Raw genomic sequence first — 20,045 nt, forward strand, 5'->3', positions numbered from 1 at the left:
CGCGAACCGCGGTCGACTACGTGGGAGTCCAGCGACATAGCCATTACGCTAATTGCTGATTCCCTCCTGGCTTTAAGTTTTAAGCAAAGTTCTCCTAACATTTTTCTTTTTTTCATTTTGATTAGTAAAGCTAAAACTGCTTTTCTTGAAATTAAAAAATATATTAAAAATACCTATTTAATGACCACAGTAAGCTCTATAGCATCAGCTAGGTGCTACTTTACAGTACATTCATCCTACTCAGAATTTCATGCCTCACGTCAAACATGTGTTCACAGATATGTGTATATCTTTTTTTCATTTTGATTAGTAAAGCTAAAACTGCTTTTCTTGAAATTAAAAAATATATTAAAAATACCTATTTAATGACCACAGTAAGCTCTATAGCATCAGCTAGGTGCTACTTTACAGTACATTCATCCTACTCAGAATTTCATGCCTCACGTCAAACATGTGTTCACAGATATGTGTATATCAGATGAACTTGCTATTGAAAGTAGTTAGATTAAGATATTTTGTTAATCAATAAAATGTGTGGGAGGGAAGGAATGGAAAACAACTGTAGATACCAGAGTGTGGGAGGAGGGTGGGAAATGGAAGAGCGATGTGCGTGTATATATATATATGTGTGTGTGTGTGTATGTGCGTGTATATATATATATGTGTGTGTGTGTGTATGTGCGTGTATATATATATATGTGTGTGTGTGTGTATGTGCGTGTATATATATATATGAAACAAGAAATGGAAAATTATTTGTCAATGATAACATGTATGGTTATGCCACTATACAGTGTATTCTGGATGGAAAATTGCATTTTGTATGCTTCGATGATGCTCAGTGAATGAAGGTAAAGTAAATACATTTAAAATTAAAAGATGTATTTAGAAAAGTACATGCAAAGCAGAGAACAGAAAAAGGGTTAATATGTCTTTTGGGTTTTTTTGGAGAGGTTTTTTTGCTATAGGGCATGTGCACTCGCCAGACAGACAGAGACATAGAGACAGAAAGCGAGAAATCATCCCCCAGGGGGGATAGTCACGCCGCAATCCCTTCTCCTCCATTCTCCTCTCAGGATCTTGGGCACGCACGCACACGCGCCTGGCGTGAGTTTTAAGCCACCGGGTCCAGGTCGCGAACCACGGTCGACTACGTGGGAGTCCAGTGACATAGCCATTATGATAACTGCTGGTTCCCAAAAAGGGTTAATAATTCTTATATGCAATGATTTTTATAAGTTGATAAGAAAAAGATAAATAAACCACCCCAATTTTTAATGCATTTATTTATTTATTTATTTATTTATTTTTCCATAGGGTGTGTGCACATATCAGAGAGAGACAGAGAGGGGAAGAGAGAGAAAGAGAAAGAACCAGGTCTGGGACTTGAACTGTGCAGTTGGCCATGTGGGATCCATCTGCCTTAACCACCATGCCACCTGGCTGGCCCTAACCATCCTAATTTTTACAAAAGACAAAAAGTATAAACAGGCAGTTTACACTTTTAGAGTAGCAAATCCAAATGGCTAACAAACATATTTAAAAGGTACCTGAATTCACCAGCAGCCAGAGAATAAAAATTAAAATAATGATGAGCTATTACTCTATATTATTTAGACTGACAAAAACTAAAATTAACATTATCTACTGCAATCTCATGCATTACTTGAGAAAATACGAATTGTTCCTGCCTTTTGAGGAAGATAAATGTCTAACAGTATCTATTAAAATAAAGAATTCACATACCCTTTGACCAGTGATTATAGCCCTGGGAGTGTGGCCAGTAGGAATAAAAGAACCAGAATAAAAGATGTATGTAAAAATAATTTACTGCAAAATAATAGTAGCAAAAAAAACTAAAAACTTACAGTGCATCTGCATCTGTAAGGGAACGGTCAAATAAATTGCATGTACATCTGCATCATAAAATATTGTGCAGCTCAGAAGGAATCAGTACTCTATGTAATGAATTAGAGTTCTAGAAGGTTTTGAGTGAGGTAGAGGCAAGATGCTGAGAATTGTGTATGTTATGGTTCCCAGTGAAAAACTGGGATGGGTGCGTGTGTGTGTGAGTGTGTGCACGCGCACGAGAGAGGAGAGACTTTATGTAAATGTATAGAAACACAGGAACTTGGGGAGAACTATGGACTGCTCTCCATGGGGCTGTTAATAGAGATACCACACTGAGGACTGGGTATAGAGGAGATTGAGGAGGCTGCTGACAGGTACATGAAAAAACTGAAAAATTTAATTTTTTATACAAGCCTAATATTATATTAGTATATGCAGTTGCCCATCAGTATCCAAAGGGGATCTTTACCAGGACTCCCTTCAGGTAGCCAAACTCACAGATTCTCAAATCCCTTACATAAAACAGTGTAGTCTTCACATGTACACCTTCCTGTACACTCTAAGTCATCTCTAGATTAGTTATCATACCTAATACAATGTCTCATGTCACCTCATGCACATAGATCGGCAAAGTACTGGGTGTGCTGCTAATTTAAGTGTTGCTTTTTGGAATTTTACAGGGTTGTTTGGTAATATTTCAGCTCAGAGTTGGTTGAATCCATATGGAGGTCTGACTGGGCATACATATTAATATATATACTATATATATGTATACACACATGTTATACATTTATAATGTGTGTATATGTTATGATATATATAGGGAAAAGCTAGAGTTGAAATTGTATTTATATAGTTGTTGGGATGTGTATGATACAGTATTTAGATTTTTTTTGAAGAATTATTTTATTTAACTTCATTTATTATTATTATCATTTGTTTTAATTTGACCAGAGAAAGACAGAGAATAAGAGAGAAAAAAAAGTGAGAAAGCAAGCTGCTAGGTCCAAGACTCGAACTGCAGTCAGCCACGTGGAAGTCCAGCATCTTTAACCACCACGCCACCTGCTGACCCCTAAATTTTTAAAATCTAGAAATATATATGGTATGACTTTTTTTTTTTCCCCAGAGAGGTTTTTGCTATAGGGCGTGTGCGCTCACCAGAAAGACAGAGAGAGACAGAGAGACGGAAGGTGAGAAATCACCCTCTGGGGGGATGACCACTCCGCAATCCCTTCTCCTCCATTCTCCTCTTGGGATCTTGGGGCATGCACACACAGGCGCCTGGCGTGAGTTTAAGCCACTGGATCGGGGTCTCGAACTGTGGTCGACTGCATGGGAGTCCAGCGACATAGCCATTACGTCAACTGCTGGTCTCTGTATGGTATGATTCTATTTTGTCAAAGCAAAGCACAGACGAAGGAATCTCTCTATCTGTGGGCTGTGTAAATGCTTGCAACAATGAATGAGCCCTAAGATATAAAAGGATAAATACCAGGTGGTTAACATTTGTTACCTCAAAGGGGATTGAGATGAGAATGAAATGATTATTCACTTTTTCTTTACACATACTTGCATTGTTTCCCTTGTTCAGTAAGTCACTTATAACTCTGTAGCTTGAGGAAAAAAGAAAAGAATATTATACAGAGTCTTCTATCTAAGGCTACGATATCTTTCATGATGTTCTGAGGTCGTTGTTTTCCCTTAGCCTTTTATATTTTTAGCCTGCTAAGAATTTCGTTGTTTCTTAATTGGAAACGAGTATTTGAGGTTTGCCATCATTTTTAGGCATCTGTTGAGATGCTCTTCTGGTCTTTCCCCTTTAATGGATCAGTGTCATCTTCCCCCCATCCTTATCTACACGCTCCCGTGCGATGCCTCATCCAGTCTCATGGCTTTCTACGTGAGTCCTAGCCCCAAATCCCTCAAACAGCGCTCCAGTCCAGACCTCTCTTCCGGATTCCACACCCTCAATAACTGCCCAGCGACACTTCCACTTGACTCTGACTTCTCAAAACCAAACATCAGAGGATGTGCTCTTGACCCCTCCCAAACCCCACCAATCTTCACATGTTCATGGTGAGAAAACTCACATAGGGACATGCCGCTGCTTTATCTCAGGTGAGGGTCGCCCCATCCAACAGTCACTCAGGCCAGAACTCATGGCTCACCTGTGACTTTTCTCTCTTTCTGTCTCGTCCTATCCCTTGTCCACCAGGAAATTCTGTTCCCTCTGCTTTCAAAATGTATTCAGAATTGGGGCCAGCAGGTGGCGTGGCGGTTAAGGTGCTGGACTCCCACATGGCCAAATGTGGTCGGAGTGCTGGACCCGGTGGCTCGAAAATCACACCGGGCACTTCTGCAAGAAAATTCAAGATGAGAATGGAGAAGGGATTGTGGTCATGGCCATTCCCTGCCCCCCCGCCACCACCACCGGGAGCTGATTTCTCCCTTTCCCTCTCACTGTCGTTCTCCAGTGAGCATATACCTCATGGCAAAAATGTAAAAAAAAAAAAAAAATCAGGATTGACCACTTTTACCGTCCCCACTGCTCTCACCACGGTCAGAGCCCCCAGCTGTCCCCTTACCCAGGTTACTGCTCTTCCCTGCTTATTCTTTCCTCTTCTGCCGGATATTCTCAGCAGGGCACCCAGGGGCAAGTCCTTTAACAGGTACATTCGATCGTACCACTTGTTTGCTTAAAACCCTGCACTCCTCCTGTCTCCGTCCTCCGCCCCTCACCCTGCCCACTGCACCTTGGAGTAAAAGCCAGGCTCCTCCCAAGGTCTGCACAGTCTGACTCCCTGCACCTGCTCCACCTCCTCCCTTGCTCCCCTCCTGCTTTGCTTTCCCACACCCATTCTGGCTTCCTGGGCCCTTGACCATGCCAGGCATCCTTCCACCCTCCCCTTGCCTTTCCCTCTGCATTCCCCTTGCTCAGAGTGCCCTCTGCCCAGATAGCTTGGCTAACTCTCTCCCCTCCTCAACAAAACTTACCCTGACCACCTTATTCAAAATCCCCCCTCTCATTCTCACACAACGAATTTCCCTTGTCCTGATCTGTTTTCATTTCCCATAGCATTCATCTTTTATCTAAAATACTAAAATGTTTATTTGTTGTTTATCTTCTTTTTTATTTTTTTATTTGTTAGAGGGTACATGCATTTGCCAGAGAGAAACAGAGACAGAGAGAAGGGAAGAAAACCGCCTTCGATGGAGTGTGGCCGTGCTGTGGTCCCTCTCCCCCACTTCTCCGTCCTGTTGGGGTCTGGGGCATGCACACACACGTGCCCAGTGTCTCTTTTCAAGCTGTTGGAGTCAGGATTCAGACTGTGGTCAGCCATGTGGCATCCAGCTTCCCTTAATCACTTGGCTGCAGGACCAGCCCAAGTGGATCTGTTGTCTGTCTATCCCACTAGAATACAAGCTCCAAGAGGAAAGCAGTCTTGCTTTCTTCACTGGTGGGACCCAGAAACCTAACAGTGCCTGAGAAATAAGAGAGGTTTAACATGGACTTGTTTACTAAAAGGACAAAATTAGTGCATCGCATTTGCTGTGAGCACGGAGCTCCCCACACACCAGCCCTCCTACTGCTAGGATTCTTCTCTTGGGTGTGTTTTGTTGTTTGTTTGCTATAGGGCATCTGTGCTTTCCAGAGAGCGACAGAGAGAGAGGGAGCAAGAGGGAGAGTGAGGAATCACCCTACCGGGGGGGATGGCCACACTGCCATCCTTCTCTTCCACGCTGTCAGGACGCATGCATGTGGACCTGGCCTGATTTTCAGGCTGCTGTGTCTAGCACTTGAACTACCTAGCTGGCAGTGTGGGGGTCCAGTGCCTTAACATCCTTGCCTCCAGGTGGCTTTCTTATGTGTGTTTTAAGCTGTGGTGTTCTCTAGGATTTTTTAAAATCTTAAATATGATTCCCACTGCTTTCTCTTTTTTAGGAATAATTCAGGGGCTGGCAGGTGGCATGATGGTTAAGGGCACTGGACTCCCACATGACTGACCGGGGTTCAAATCTCAGACCTGGTGGCTTGCGTTCTCACTTTTCTTCTCTCTTTCTCTCCTTCTGTCCCTCTGTGGTCAAATTAAAATAAATGAATGAATGAACGAACAAATGAATAAAGGTAAATTAAAAATAAAAAAGAAAGGGGTCATTCCAAATGTCTGGATTATGAATGGAACTGCTTTGGTTTCCTCTCACTGTTGTAATTCTGTTATTTTTAAAAATATGTGTTTGGTGACACCAGAATGTGGTGACGGAGAGAAGACAGACCCGTGTGTTTCACTTGTCTGAAATCATGCCACTTTGACTTTGGAGAACTGACAGTTCGTTAGTGTGAGTCAGTCTCTGAACCTTTGCTAACCTGATGAATTTAAATCCCTGTTTTGGGGGCCCTGTAGTGACCCTACCAAAATGAAAGAACTTTAGAACATTTGGGGCAAAATGGAATTGAAGTGTCAGTTTATTTGAGTGCCAAAAACAAACAAACCACCAACCTGAAATCTATGCGTTGTTTTTCCATAGTATGCATTTTCCATGAAGCAGGTGAAGGTCCACTGTTCAACGCAGCTTAGTGAGAGAAACCCAGCTTGGCTACCAACTAGCTTTTCTCGCCTCTCTCCAGCTTGAGCCCTCTAAGTGTAGCACTGTCCACATTAACCAAGATTTTATAAAGTATCTTCAATTCAGTCAGGAACTGAACTGCATAAATGCTAGATAATAAAAACGAGGTTCGAATGCCTGAAACCACATTTCCTTCTGACTAATCGACTCAATCTTGAAATCAAAGATATCCACCCACATCCTTGGGGAACTCATTGAAAATCTTATGCAGCTGAAAAAATTTCTTATCTCCTTTTACCATGGCTGTAGTAGTCAATTAAAGACTTTTCAAAATCTAAAATGTGCATTTTTATGTGTGTTTTCAAAGTCACTAAAGACCAGATTTTGACCGTTGATTTACACGCTGAATATGCCTGCTCCATGAAATAAGTTTGGTTAATTAGGGAGTTTAGAAGTGTGCTAAACTATTTTCATCTAACTTTCTAAGCCACAGAAAAACATGGGTTTTTTTAAAGCATTATTTATTTATTTATTTCCATTCATTATTATTATTTTTTTTAATTTGACCAGACAGAGACAGAAAGAAGGGGAAAGTGACAAAGCAAGTCACCAGGTCTAGGACTTGAACCATGATCAGCCATGCAGGCATCCAGCGCCTTTAACCACCACACCACCCGCCGGCCCTAGAAAAACATGTTTTTATTCTATTCTTAAAAAAAAAAAAAATTAGTGTTCTCAATGTTTTAATTTCTTTAATGTAATTTTGTGACTACTTTGGGTTTGGGGAAAAGTGTTCACTGTGAGTCCATTCGTCCAAGGCCAGACATGAACTGTTGCAATATGGATCGCCAAATCTTGACACTGTGACCAAGACTGTGGTTTATGGCTGGTTGTAGTTTTTGGTATAGGGCATGCGTGCTTGCTGGAGAGACAGAGAAGGAAAGAGAAATCACCCTCCAGGGGCTAGGCCACCTCTCCTTCTGGGATTTCGGGCACACATGCGCATACACTCAGAGGGTTTTTCAAGCCACTGAGTCTGGGACTGGAGCTGCGCAATCAGCCATGTGGGATGCAACCACCGTAATCACCCTGCCACTAGCTAGCTCCAACATGATTGTTTTTAAAACTGCGACTTGCTCTTTTACAGCTACTACCGAGCATTACTGAGGAGAAACCTGGAGCTGTCAGCTGAGTCATAGCCCTGCCTGTCCACGTGAAAGGGTAAGCAAGTTTGACCAGATCGTCATGCTTAGCATGGAGACCCACGCTCTGGGCCAGTGGGGCATGTTCTTTTCCCTTACCTTCCTCAACATATTCCAAATAAGACTCCCGGTTGTGCATCCCTGGTATAAATCACTGGGGAAAAATGGTTTCTGTTACCTTGGAAACACCCATGGAGGGCCAGGCCATGGAGCAGCTGTACTGCATCTGGACCCATGTGAGACAGGTCATGGGTCGGTGTCCTGCGTCCTTCCCAAGCAAGCCAGGTGCATGTGTGTGTCCCTGAGCTGTGCTGGCTGAGACTGGGGGTGGGTCTTGCATGAATACGCTGCAGGATCCCACCTTCTCTCTTTTTCTCATGTTAGAAATAACTGAACAAACTTTACCAAAAAACAAAAACAAAAACAACCTATAGGACTAGAAGCCCTTATTATAGTTTGAGCTTTATTCCATTGTCCCATTGTACAACCCTGATAGTAGATAAGTTCTCTCTAGTGTTTATCTACATCTTCTTTTACTTTGTTGTAAAACACATTCCATCTCTCTTTTTAATTTGTCAGAAGGCATGTATGCCCACCAGAGAGAGACAGTGAGGAAGAGAGAGGGATGGCTAGAGAGGATGGCTGTGGTGCAGTCCCTTCTCCATCTCTCCCTCCTTTCAGGATCTCGGGCCCTCATGCACGCATGCCAACGTGTTTTTCAAGTTCCTGGGTCTGGGACTCAAACTGTGTAGTCTGCCATGTGAGATCCAGCCACTAGTTGGCTCAACACATTTTCTCTCTTTAATGTTATTTAACTTTATTTGTTTGCTCTTATTCTTCAATTTGACCAGGGAGAGACACAGAGAGACAGAGAGAAGGAGAGTGAGAAAGCAAGCTGCCAGGTTCTGGACTCGAACCATGGTTGTCCATGTGGGAATCCATCGTCTCAACCAGCATGTCACCTGCTGGCCCCCATGTTTTCTCTTAATCAATATTATTGGACATAAAAAATCATTGCTTAGGGCTAGCAAGTGGTGAGGTGATTAAGGTGCTGGACTCTCATATGGCCTACCACAATTTGAGTCCTGGACCTGGGAGCTTAAAAAATCACTGAAGGTACATTGAGCACGTGTGCCCAAAATCCCAGGAGGAGAATGGAGGAGAAGGGATTGCAGTGTGGTCATCCCCTCTGGGGAGTGATTTCTCACTTTCTTTCTCTCTCTCTCTCTCTCTCTCTCTTTCCAGCGAGCGTACATGAACTATGGCAAAAACCCTAAAAAAAAGAAAAAAAAAAAAGCTCATTGTTCATCATTCTCTGTATTTATCCCTGGATATAATATACATATTTCTCTTTGGGTGGTTCTATTTTAACTCTTACTTGTGAAAAATGAAAACTTGCTCTTTGTTTCTCATCATTTTTGGATCCTATTTAGAAATTCCATGTGACTACTGAAATCTGGTGGCCATTTGTAGAAATGGTAGCTTTTGAAAGACTGTAACAATAGGAGAAATTAAGCAGGAAGTGGCAGATTTAACTGTCTAAAATTTTAGAACTTCTGTACCATGGAAATTAATAAAGCTGACCAGGGAAGTATTTGCATCACATGTAACAGTTAAAAATTCATATCCACGCTATTGAAAGAATGCATGCATATTTATAAAACCTGCTTACTTACAGTATGCAATTTTTAATGAACACTTTTATAATAAGAAAACAAATTATTTATTTATTTATTGCTAGAGGGCACTAATGCTTGCCCAAAAGAGAGCTAGAAACAGAGAAAGAGAGAGGAGAAGGCACCCCCCTCCTAGGGAATGGTTACTGCACAATCTCTTCTCTTCCATTTTCCCCTTCTTTTAGAATTTCAGACATGCAGACATATGCACCCAGTGTGTTTCTCAAGCCGCTGGGTCCAGGACTTGAATTACAGAGTCAGCCATGTGGGATCCAGTTGCCTAAACTATCAGACTACAGAGCTGATGCCCAAGTTATTTTTTTAATTATTTAATACAGAGCTGATGCCCAAGTTATTTTTTTAATTATTAATTATTTCTGGTGGTGCATGCACTCACCAGAAAGAGAAACAAACAGAAGGCACTTCCCACCGAGGTGCGGTCATACTGCAATCCCTCTCCATGTCTCCATCCTGTTGGGATTTTGTATATACATGCACATATGCCCAGCGTGTCTTCCAAGCCACTGATCCCAGACTTGAACTGTAGTTAGTCATCTAGGAGCTGACTTCTGTAGCCAGTAGGCTATGGGGCAAGCCCCAAAATAAGTCTTTTTTTTTTTTTTCCAAAAAAAATTTTTTTTAATTGCGAAAGGGCAGACCAGCTGGTGGTATGGTGGTTAAGGTGGCTGGATCCCACATGGCTAACTGTGTGGTGGAGTCCTGGACCTGGAGCTTGAAAACACACTGTGTGTGTGTGTGTGTCTACTGAATAAACTTGCCCTCTAGTGAATTAAAAATAAATAAATAAAATGTTGCCAGAGGGAGACAGAGAGGAGAGAGAGAGAGAAATCCTGCAATGGGGCATGGTCTGCAATCCCTCTCCCCATTCCCCCCACGTCTCCATCATGCTGGGATTTGGAGCACGCCATGTTCATACGTCCAGGTCTGGGACTCGAACAGCAGGGCTGGCCATGTGGAATCTGGCTGCCTTAATCAATCTAAGTACAGGGCCTGCCAGTCAGAATGTGGAACCTGCCTAATGTTGTCAAGTTGTTTTTAATGACAACAGTCTTTCATGTGACATTGGAACTCCAGTAGACACATGAGTGGATGGTACTCTTATTAGTCAATGCCTACTCAGTTATTTATTTTTAAAGCTTTATTTTGCTAATTTTTTTTTTTTGAGTTTTGCCATAGTGCACATGCACTCTCTGGAGAAGGATGGAAAGATAAGTGAGAAATTGACCCCAGAGGGGATGACCACACTGCAGTCCCTTCCCTTCCATTCTCCTTCTGGGATTTTGGGCACACATGCACACATGCCCAGCATGATTTTCACGCTGACTGGTCCGGGACTCAAACTGGGATTGGCTATGTGGGAGTCCAGCCCCCTAACCACCATGCTCCTTGCTGGCCCTGATCAATGCCTACTTTTCCTCAAAATCTAGTCGACAAGTCATGCCTTGGAAGCTATAGATAAACCCTCAGGAAAGTAGAATGTTCTTCAAAGGCTATGATCCTAAGTTCGGAATGTGCTGTACTGCCCTGGTGGTAGCAGTCATCCCAGGATGCTGAAGTTTTTTTTTACAACTGTCTTCCCTACTAGAGATGACCATTTTGACAAGATGGCAAGGCTGGGATCATGTTCTTGCTTCATTTTTTCTTCATTGTGTAATGTGGTGCCTGATACGTGCAGTAGAAAGAGAAAAATTAATTGCTTACAGAACAAATCCGTTTGTGTTAAAAACAAATGTAGGGGCACCCTGTGGCATGGTGGGTAAGGCACCTAGATCCCACATGGCTGACTGCACAGTTTGAGTCCCAGACTGGAGGCTTGAGAAGCATGCTGGGTGTGTGTGCCCAATCACAACAGAACGAAACAGAGGAGAAGGAACTGCAGTGTGGCCATCCCCATGAGTGGTGCTTCCTCCCTGCTCTCTCTCCGGTATGTGTGCACACATCCCCTGGCAACATTTTAAAAAACGTAAATAGTAATTATAGAATATAGAAAAGATCTCTCTCCTCAAGCCCTCAATCAAAGATAAGCCATATAATGCAGTTTTATTTTGTTCAAGAAGACTGTCATGCATTGATAGACATGTGTCCCATTTTTTTCTATGGATTAAAAAGATGTGGACATTATATAAAAGATGCTAGAAGATATGAATTCTACTGACATTAATTTTTAAAACTCAGCCCAATGCTGGACCAGCAGATGGCATAATGGCTACGTCGCTGGACTCCTATGTAGTTGACTGTGGTTTGAGTCCCAGAAGTGGTGGCTTAAACTCACACTGAGTGCATGTGCAAGCATGCCCAAGATCCCGAGAGGAGAATGTCGGAGAAGGGATTGTGGCATGGCCATCCCCCCTGGGGGGTGATTTCTCTCTTTCTTTCTTTCTGTCTCTGTCTCTCTGGCAAGTGCACGTGCCCTATAGCAAAAAACTCTTGGGAAAAAAAAAAGAAGAAGAAAAAGAAAACTTCAGTGTAATGCCAATCCGAATACAGAACTTTTAAAAACTTGATGAATTTATTCTAAAGTTCATCTAAACAGACATGGAAGAAGAGTCAGAAAAAGACAGCTGCCAATAAAAAGGAGTGATGAGAGAAATACCCCTGTCAAATGTTCACCTGTTTTATAACCTTTTAGTTATTAATGCCCTGGACGATAAGAAGACAGAAAGATTCTATTAAATAAACACAATGGAACATACAAACGTGAACACAAGTCCGTGTGAACACGATTTTGAACAAAGCTGGCATCTCAAATAGCAGTGAAAAAGATGGCTTTCACCCTTTTCCACACTTCATCAGTAAAGTGTTGTGAAAAATGGAAAGTTGTTTGACAAAGGTCACCTGAGTCTCTACACCACTTCTTTCCATCAAAAGAAATCCAATAGTTTAAATGCTCAAAAAAATGTCTTAAGGGGAACCAGCAGTTAGCGTAATGGCTATGTTGCTGGACTCCCACATAGTCGTCCGCGGTTCATGTCCCGGACCCGGTGGCTTAAAACTCATGCCGGTCACATGTACGTGTGTGTCCAAGATCCTGAGAGGAGAATGGAGGAGAAGGGATTGCGACGTGACCAGCCCCCCTGGGGGGTGAGTTCTCGCTTTCTGTCTCTCTGTCTCTGTCTGTCTTGTGAGCGCACGCGCCCTATAGCGAAAACCTCTCCAAAAAAAAAAAAAAAAGAAAGAAAGAAAGAAATGCCTTAACATCAACTCTAAAAGAAAAGAAATAGGTTAAAAACAATCTGAATGGGAAAGGCCGCACTATGACATGGAATCGAGGAACTGCTAATGATAAGGTTCACTACCTAAATGTTTTTTAAATCCTGAAATTTCTATGCAAAGAAAAACAAAACCCATAAACACAAACAAAAAATCCTCTATAGACAAAAATAAAAAGATAAACAAGAAACAGAAGGAAAACTATTTGCAATACAGTATAAACAGATGATTAATCTCTTTAATATACAAAAGGTTTGTATCAATCAATATGAAAAGATCAATGAGGGTGGGACAAGAGTAGAAACACCACTCGGGGGGGCAGCAGGTGGCTACAAAATCTATAAAAAGGTGATAAGAGAGTGTCAAAATAAAATGATCAAATTGTATCTATCAGATTAGCAACTTTTGGGACCACCAGTTGGCGTAACAGCTATGTTGCTGGACTCCCATGTAGTCGACCATAGTTCAAGTCCCAGACTCGGTGGCTTAAACGTCCACTGGGCACGTGTGCGTGTGTGCCCAAGATCCTGAGAGGAGAATGGAGGAAAAGGAATTGCTGCATGGCCATCCAGCCGGGGGTGATTTCTCACTTTCCGTCTCTCTGTCTCTATCTTTCTGGCGAGCACATGTGCCCTACAGCAAAAACCTCTCCAAAAAAATATAAAAGTAAATAAACAAGAGAGGTCTGAATGACCAGGTGGTATGCAAGGGTACCACAACGGGACCCGCATGACGGGTACTGAGTTCATGTTCTAGGCCCTCCCTGAGCACACATCATCCGCATGATCTGTGCCGGCTGAGACTGGGGGTTGATCGTGGTACGAGACCCTCCTGATGGCCCTAGCCTCCCTGTCTCTGTCTCTCTCTTATGGAATAAATAGATAAACTTTAAAAAGGGAAGGACATGAAAAGTCTGCAAACGGAGTGTTCTATAACAACATACCTCCATATTTTAGCCAGCAATTATTTTATTATATCCCACAATTTGGTGCCTAAGGAATTTAGGCAGGCTTCGGGAGAAGTTCTCTATAAAATGGCAACCACGACCACCTGGCCGTGTTCAGATGGAGGCCGAGCTGGCCTGGAGGATCCAATGTGGCTTGACTCACAGATGGTGACTTGGCAAGTCAGAGGAAGAGCACAGTTGAGCCAGGGCTGTCCCGTGGAATACCTATTTGTGGCTTTTCCATTATGATGGCCTCAGGGTGATTTGTGTTCTTACGTAGCAGTTCAGAGCTGCGTGGCTGTTTATGACCCAATCTCAGAATCATATAGTGCTGCTTCCGCCGTACTCTCTAAAGGTCAGTTCTGGCCCAGGTTCAAGAGGTAAGGGCATAGATCCTACCTCTGAAGGAAGGGGCACCATAGAATTTGCAGCCTTGATTTAAAATAGTGAGTGGGAGAGAATGAAAAAGGAGGATTTATAGAGGGGAGGCCTTGTGCTCATAAAGCCTGGGAGGGCATGGCCCATCTGCAAATAGGAGAATGAGAAAGAAGGTCAGGATCTAAGCACCGAGAGGCAGAAGTGAGGCGATGAGAGGAGCCGGGGGCATCGGGCACTCAGAAGTGAGACCACCCAGAGCAGGGGGTGTTGGCGGGCTGCCTCCCTGTGGAAGCCAGGCAGTGCCTGACGCGGGTGATACGGGGTGGTACTGCCATCGCAGGAGCTCCGCTGGCTGGGCATCAGAGCAAGGTTGACAGTGCGGTCGCTGGAAATCATTTCCTTTCCTGTTGACTTAATCTCTATTTTTAAAAACTTACTTCTTCTGAGAGAGAGACCCATGGGGTCTTCATGCTGCAACCCCGTCCACAGCCTCAGTCAGACAGCATCGTGTGTACATTCACGTGCACCCAGCGTGTCCAGGGAGACCTTGGGATGCAAACCGCGGACCTTCCATGTGGCTTCAGCGTCACCACGTGCTGTGTTACTGCTGCATCGCCACGACCAGCCTCAGTCTGTCTCCCTTTCACGGTCACTTCCTAAACCCTGACCTGGGACCACTGTGTTCTCGGCCTGCTTGTTAGCAGAGGTTCCATTCAGTGCCCAGGTCCATCCATAGCCTTAAATTTCAGAGGCCATGGGACACAGAGGATGACCTGGGGCTCCTCTGGCTACCAGACTCCCAGCGTGGCCTCAGATCTGTCCCCTGAACTGTCTTCCTCTGTGATACCCCCCATCCTTCAGTCCCTTTTCCTCTTCCGTCTTCTCTACTGTTCGCCGTCCTGCCTTCTAGTTCACCTACGTTCTCTTAAGACTTTCTCCAAACCCATGTTTTTCACCAAGAACTCCTGGCCAGCTGTTCCCAGGAGAGCTGATCGTTAAGCTGACAGGAAGTTTGTGAGGTTGGCGCCACAAGGATAACTTGAACTCGGTGGTCGGGGCAGTACTGAGGGTGTAAACCAAGCCCAGGCCCAGAGCCGGCTGCAGGACCCTTCCCAGCACACCGCTGCTCACATTTAGGATTTCATGTTCTCTCCACTCCCTCCACCCCCTGCCAGAGTTTAATCTGGAAATCACCATTTCCACTTGCTGTGGACTCACGGAACATGCACACTTGGAAACATGAAATGGTTAAGAGCCTGTGGCTTTACCTTCCAAGTCTTCGTCTCCTGTCTGTGAGAGGTGACAGGACCACCCTCCTTGCCTTTCCAAGTCTTCATCTCCTGTCTGTGAGAGGTGACAGGACACCCTCCTCTCAGGCCGAGGTGGGATGAGATGGACTCACGGGGCTCCCGCTCAGTCGAGCCTCAGTGCTTATCGGCCCATCACGTGTACCTGCCCTGCCTCCGCCTGGCCTTGGGCTTCTCTCTCACTCGCCAACCGCCTCCTGTTCTTTGAGAAGCTGGTACTGGTGATTCCTTGGTGAAGTGCATTTTCCTTGGGAAAATTAATGCTTTAATGCCAGAAGAGCTCATGACGATTAGTCCACATTCTGACATGTCCATGATGAACTGCAAAAACCAGGTCTCTCTGCAGTGATAGACCCTGAGGAACTGGGGAGAATTCTGAATGCAGATCCTGGGGTTTTTATCCACGCTGGCCGTCTTTCACTCAGACAAAGCTATTCTGGGATACCCACTAGGCATTTTTTTGAAGTTTGCTATAGGGTGCGTATGCTCACCAGAGAGGAAGAGGAGAGAGAGAAAGTGAGAAAGCACCTTCCACTGGAGATGACCATGCCACAGTCCCTTCTCCTCCACTCTCCTCGGGACTTTGGGGACACATACACATGCATGCATCCAGTATGGTTTTCTTCCTCCCTCCCTCCCTCCCTTCCTCCCTTCTTCCTTCCTTCCGTCCTTCCTTCCTTCCTTTCTTTCTTTTAAAGTTTTTTGCCATAGGTGAGAGTGCATTTGCCAGAGAGAGTCAGGCAGAGACAGTGAGAGGGAAAGTGAGAAATCACCCTGGGGGGCGGGGCATGGCCACATTGCAATCCTTTCTCCTTTACTCTCCTGGGATTCTGGCCATGCAGACACATGCACCTGGCATGAGTTTCAGGTCACCAGGTCTGGGCTTTAAACAGTGGTTGGCCACGTGGGAGCCTAGCACCTTAACCACTATGTCACCTCCCAGTGTGGTTTTCAAGCCACTGGGTCTGGGATTTGAACCATGCAGTCAGCCAGGTGGGATCCAGCGCCTTACCCAACACACCACCTGGCTAACCCTCACCGGCATTCCCACCTGTTCTGTTTTGCAGCACCAGCTGTGCTGTGTTGAGGTCAGTCAGGACTAGGCTGGGCACTAGGGTCTCCTCTTCTCCAGACCTCAGGTGGTGCACGCCATCCTCTGCATTGCTGGATGTGCAGGGCTGCTCAAGTGTTTTGCCCAGTGGAATTCATATCTGATTTTTTCTTGCAAAACTGATTTTACTTAGCAAGGAAAATCTTTTCTTAATGCTAGTGTTATTATATTTGATGAGATTAATTGCCCCACACTTTTAAAAATGCACATTTTAATAACTGACAAGGACCTCAAATGCATAAAGTAAAAATGAAGAACAGGAGAAACAAAAAGAGGTTACTCGTTTGACTCTGGGAAGTGCCAAAGTCCTCTTTTTGCTTCTCCATGGTCTCTTTGGACCATTTTGTTTTATTTTATGTTTAAGGTTTTTGCCATAGGGCACGTGTGCCCACCAGAAAGGAGAGAGACAGAGATAGTGAGAGGCAAAGTGAGATATCAGCCCCCAGGGGGATGGCCACGCAGCAGTCCCTTCTCCATTCTCCTCCTAGGGTTTTTGGCACACACTCACACACGCCCAGTGTGAGTTTCAAGCTGCCAGGTCTAGGAATTGAACCACTGTAGGTCATGTGGGAGTGCAGCCCCTTAACCACCACACCGCCTGCTGCCCCCTGCACCCTTTTAACTTTAAAGCTGGGTTTACTGAGGTATAATTCTCCTGCAGTAGAACTTACCTACTAGTTCTGTGAGTTTTGAAACCGTCAGTGTAGTCAAGATATGGCACGGTTCATTTACCCACGGATTCCGAAGAACACTTTTGTGCTGACTGGCTTCCTCCGCCCAGTCTCAGGCAGGCTCTGATCTACTTTCTATAGCTGTAGTTTTGCCTTTCCCAGCATGTCATATTTATGAGGATCATAAAGCCTGTAGCTTTTAAAATTTATCTAAGAATTACTTTAAGCTATTTATTTGTTTGTTTGTTTATTTTCAGTTTGACCAGAGAGAGACATGGGGGGGGGCAGTGGCGGGAGTGAGAAAGCAAGCCACCAGGTCCAGAACTCGAACCTCAGTTGGCCATGTGGGAATCCAGCACCCTTAACAACCATGCCACCTGTTGGCCCCAGCCTGTAGCCTTTTTGAGCCTGACTTTTTTTTACGTAACTGGTGCATTTGAGACACGGTCCCATCATGCTTGTGTCAGTAGTTCGTTCTTTTTCATTGCTGTATAGTATTCCATGGAGTGAATGTACCACAGTGTGTTTGCAAACTCATCAGTGGAAGGACATTTGGGTCATTTCCAGTTCTGGGTGATTGTGATGAAAAACACTGTACATATCTGCACACAGACATGTATATGAGCATAGGTTTTCATTTCCCTTAGGTAAGTTCTGTGGACTATTTTCTTTGCCCCCCAAACCTCGTGGCTCCGTCATCATCTACCAAAATCACCTCCATTGGGAGTTGAGTACTGTTTTCACTTTCAGAAGTGATGTACGAGGTTTGCATTATTTGTTTGTTTTGCTATGAGGCGTGTGCACTCAGTGGAGAGAGACAGAGAGAGAGAGAAAGAGTGAGAAAGACTTCCCCCTGGGGGAAAGACCATGGCAGTTCTTTCTCCTCCATTCTCTTCTCAGGATTCTGGGCACGTATGCGCATGTGTCTGGCATGATTTTCCAGCCTCCACGTCCAGGACTTGACATGGGCAGTTGGCCATGTGGGATCCAGCCACCCTAACCACCACACCACTCGCTGGCCCAGAGATGTATGAGTTCTGAGCCAGGGAGCAGTCTCCCTGTTTTGGTCTCTGGACAACTGACATGCCCTCCATGGGATAAGAAAATAAATAATAGATGGACGATCGAGGGAGGGGATGAAACAAGGAGAAATAAAGCGAGTGAGCATGAAATAGAGCTTCTACGTCAGGTGCTGTAATTAAGGGCTTCTTCTTAATTAGCAGCCCAGCTGCCTATAAAATTGAATTGTGCTTTTCTGCTTATAAACTGGAATCATGACTCACTGAATTATGATTTGCTTAAATCTACTCTTGCCATTCGTGCGTATGAGCTGATGTACTGCAGCTGAGATCTGGCCCAAAGTGGGATGATTAGGAGGTCTCTGGTCATCAGAGATGTCTATTAATAATTCTCTTTGAGTCACAGTTCTAGCGAACACTTACTGAGTGCTTGCTGCCTGCCAGATACTGTTCCCCGGGCGGTACCTACGCTAACTCACTTCACCCTCACGATGGCCTTAAAGTGAGCAGCGATTTTCCCCGATTTATAGATTGTTACAGACTCTGAGGCACAGAGAGGGTGAGTCCAGCTAGCAAGTGGCAAAGCTGGACTACAAACACGGGCCATCTGGCTTGCCGGCAGTTCAACCACCGGGCTATCCCGCTCCTACAGAATGCTGCGGACAGCCAGACGTGTGGTCTCTCTTTCAGTGTTTCACTGGCTGCACAAGGTGACTTCTATTACCCCTGTTTAATAGAGGAGGGAAATTAAGTAACTAGGTCAAGGTCCTGCCGCTGGAGGGTCACGGATTTGGGAATGGAATCCAGGCTAGTCCGCATGCTCTCTGCTACCTTTCCCCGCCACTACTAACATCACTTGGTTTGCCTCGGACCCGGCCCGAGTTGAGAGGCTGTCGAAGCCACGAAATGAAGATGAATTTGTCTAAGTCTCTGTTAACCTTCCGGCCCAGGCTCAGCAGGTGCTGCCTGCGTGTTTCTGCCAGGAGCTCGCTCCGTGCAGCCGGCAGGCCCCAGAGAGAATCTCTACGGGGACCAGGAGGTGTGTTGTAAAAACATTGCGATTTTCACCGTGCCTTTCCTCAAACAATAAACTCCCCTAGGAAACTGGAGAAAGAACAAAAATAAATACTCGTTAAGGATATATTTACAATAGATGTCCTTTCACATTCATTTGACTCTGATTTCCTTAATAGGCCACTTATTCTGGACCACGCTTGCTCTAATTAGTTTTTTCATCATGTGATGCTTGGTCTCTAGAGGAGAGAGAACCGAAAAGCTTGAGCTGCTGCTTTGGATATAAAATTGCAGAATAAGTCGTCTCTCCCTCGGCTGAGATGCTGAGCGGTGCAGGCGAAGGCCAGCCTGTCCCTATCGATCATACCTTCTACACACAGGCCGTAATGCCAGAGTGGGATGGGGGCCACACTTGGTTTTTACGGTTGGTTTTCGTCATTTTGAGGCATCTTCTTTGTGCTCGCCCTGTGTTCAGCCCTTTTGGATGTTCGCTATCTCTAGTTCCCACGGTAGACTTGATGTACACCTGTCTCCCTGCCGAATTACGGGCTCCTAAATGCAGGGAAATAGGTCATCAAGAATGACTTGGACCTGGTTTTCTCTCATTCAGGAGCCCCTCACTTAGAACGAGAAGCCGGCATGTCTGAGTGGTACGGTACGTGGTATGCTCTGATAGTGCTCTGAAGAGCATCCCACGCCCGTTAGCACGGAGGGAAATGTGTCCGGGTCCTGGCACTGTGCTGCATCCTGCACGTGCTGAGATGCTTCTTCAGCCCTCAGCGCTGTATCGGTTATCTGCGCCCGTAATCGTGCTGTGTAACAACCGTAAAACCTCAGTGGCATCCAGCGTTTATTTTTCACTCATAACCCTGCGCATTGGCTGGGGGCTTCTGCTTCTTGAGCACAGGCCGTTGGCTGGACCGCCTCTCTGTGCATCTGGATGGCTGGGGGCTGGCTGGTCTAGGAAGGCCCCAGATGCAACAATCTGCCTCTGTTTTACGAGGCCTCTCCTCCTCCAGCAGGCTGGCTCCAGCTCATTCTCCTGGCAGCGGCAGGCGGCCCAGAACCAC

General features: G+C 44.9%; 1 long non-coding RNA gene across 1 annotated transcript in view; it reads left to right on the top strand.

Moving 5' to 3' along the window:
• The window catches only part of LOC102473999 (uncharacterized), a 70,083-nt gene that overhangs the window by 18,467 nt on the left and 31,571 nt on the right, over positions 1–20,045 (top strand). Inside the window, exon 2 of the long non-coding RNA XR_003550472.1 lies at positions 7,568–7,641. This is a non-coding gene — a long non-coding RNA (uncharacterized LOC102473999). The remainder of the gene's footprint in view (positions 1–7,567; positions 7,642–20,045) is intronic.

Source organism: Tupaia chinensis, unplaced genomic scaffold (genome assembly GCF_000334495.1).
Source record: "Tupaia chinensis unplaced genomic scaffold, TupChi_1.0 Scaffold000426_1, whole genome shotgun sequence".
Taxonomy (NCBI): domain Eukaryota; kingdom Metazoa; phylum Chordata; class Mammalia; order Scandentia; family Tupaiidae; genus Tupaia; species Tupaia belangeri.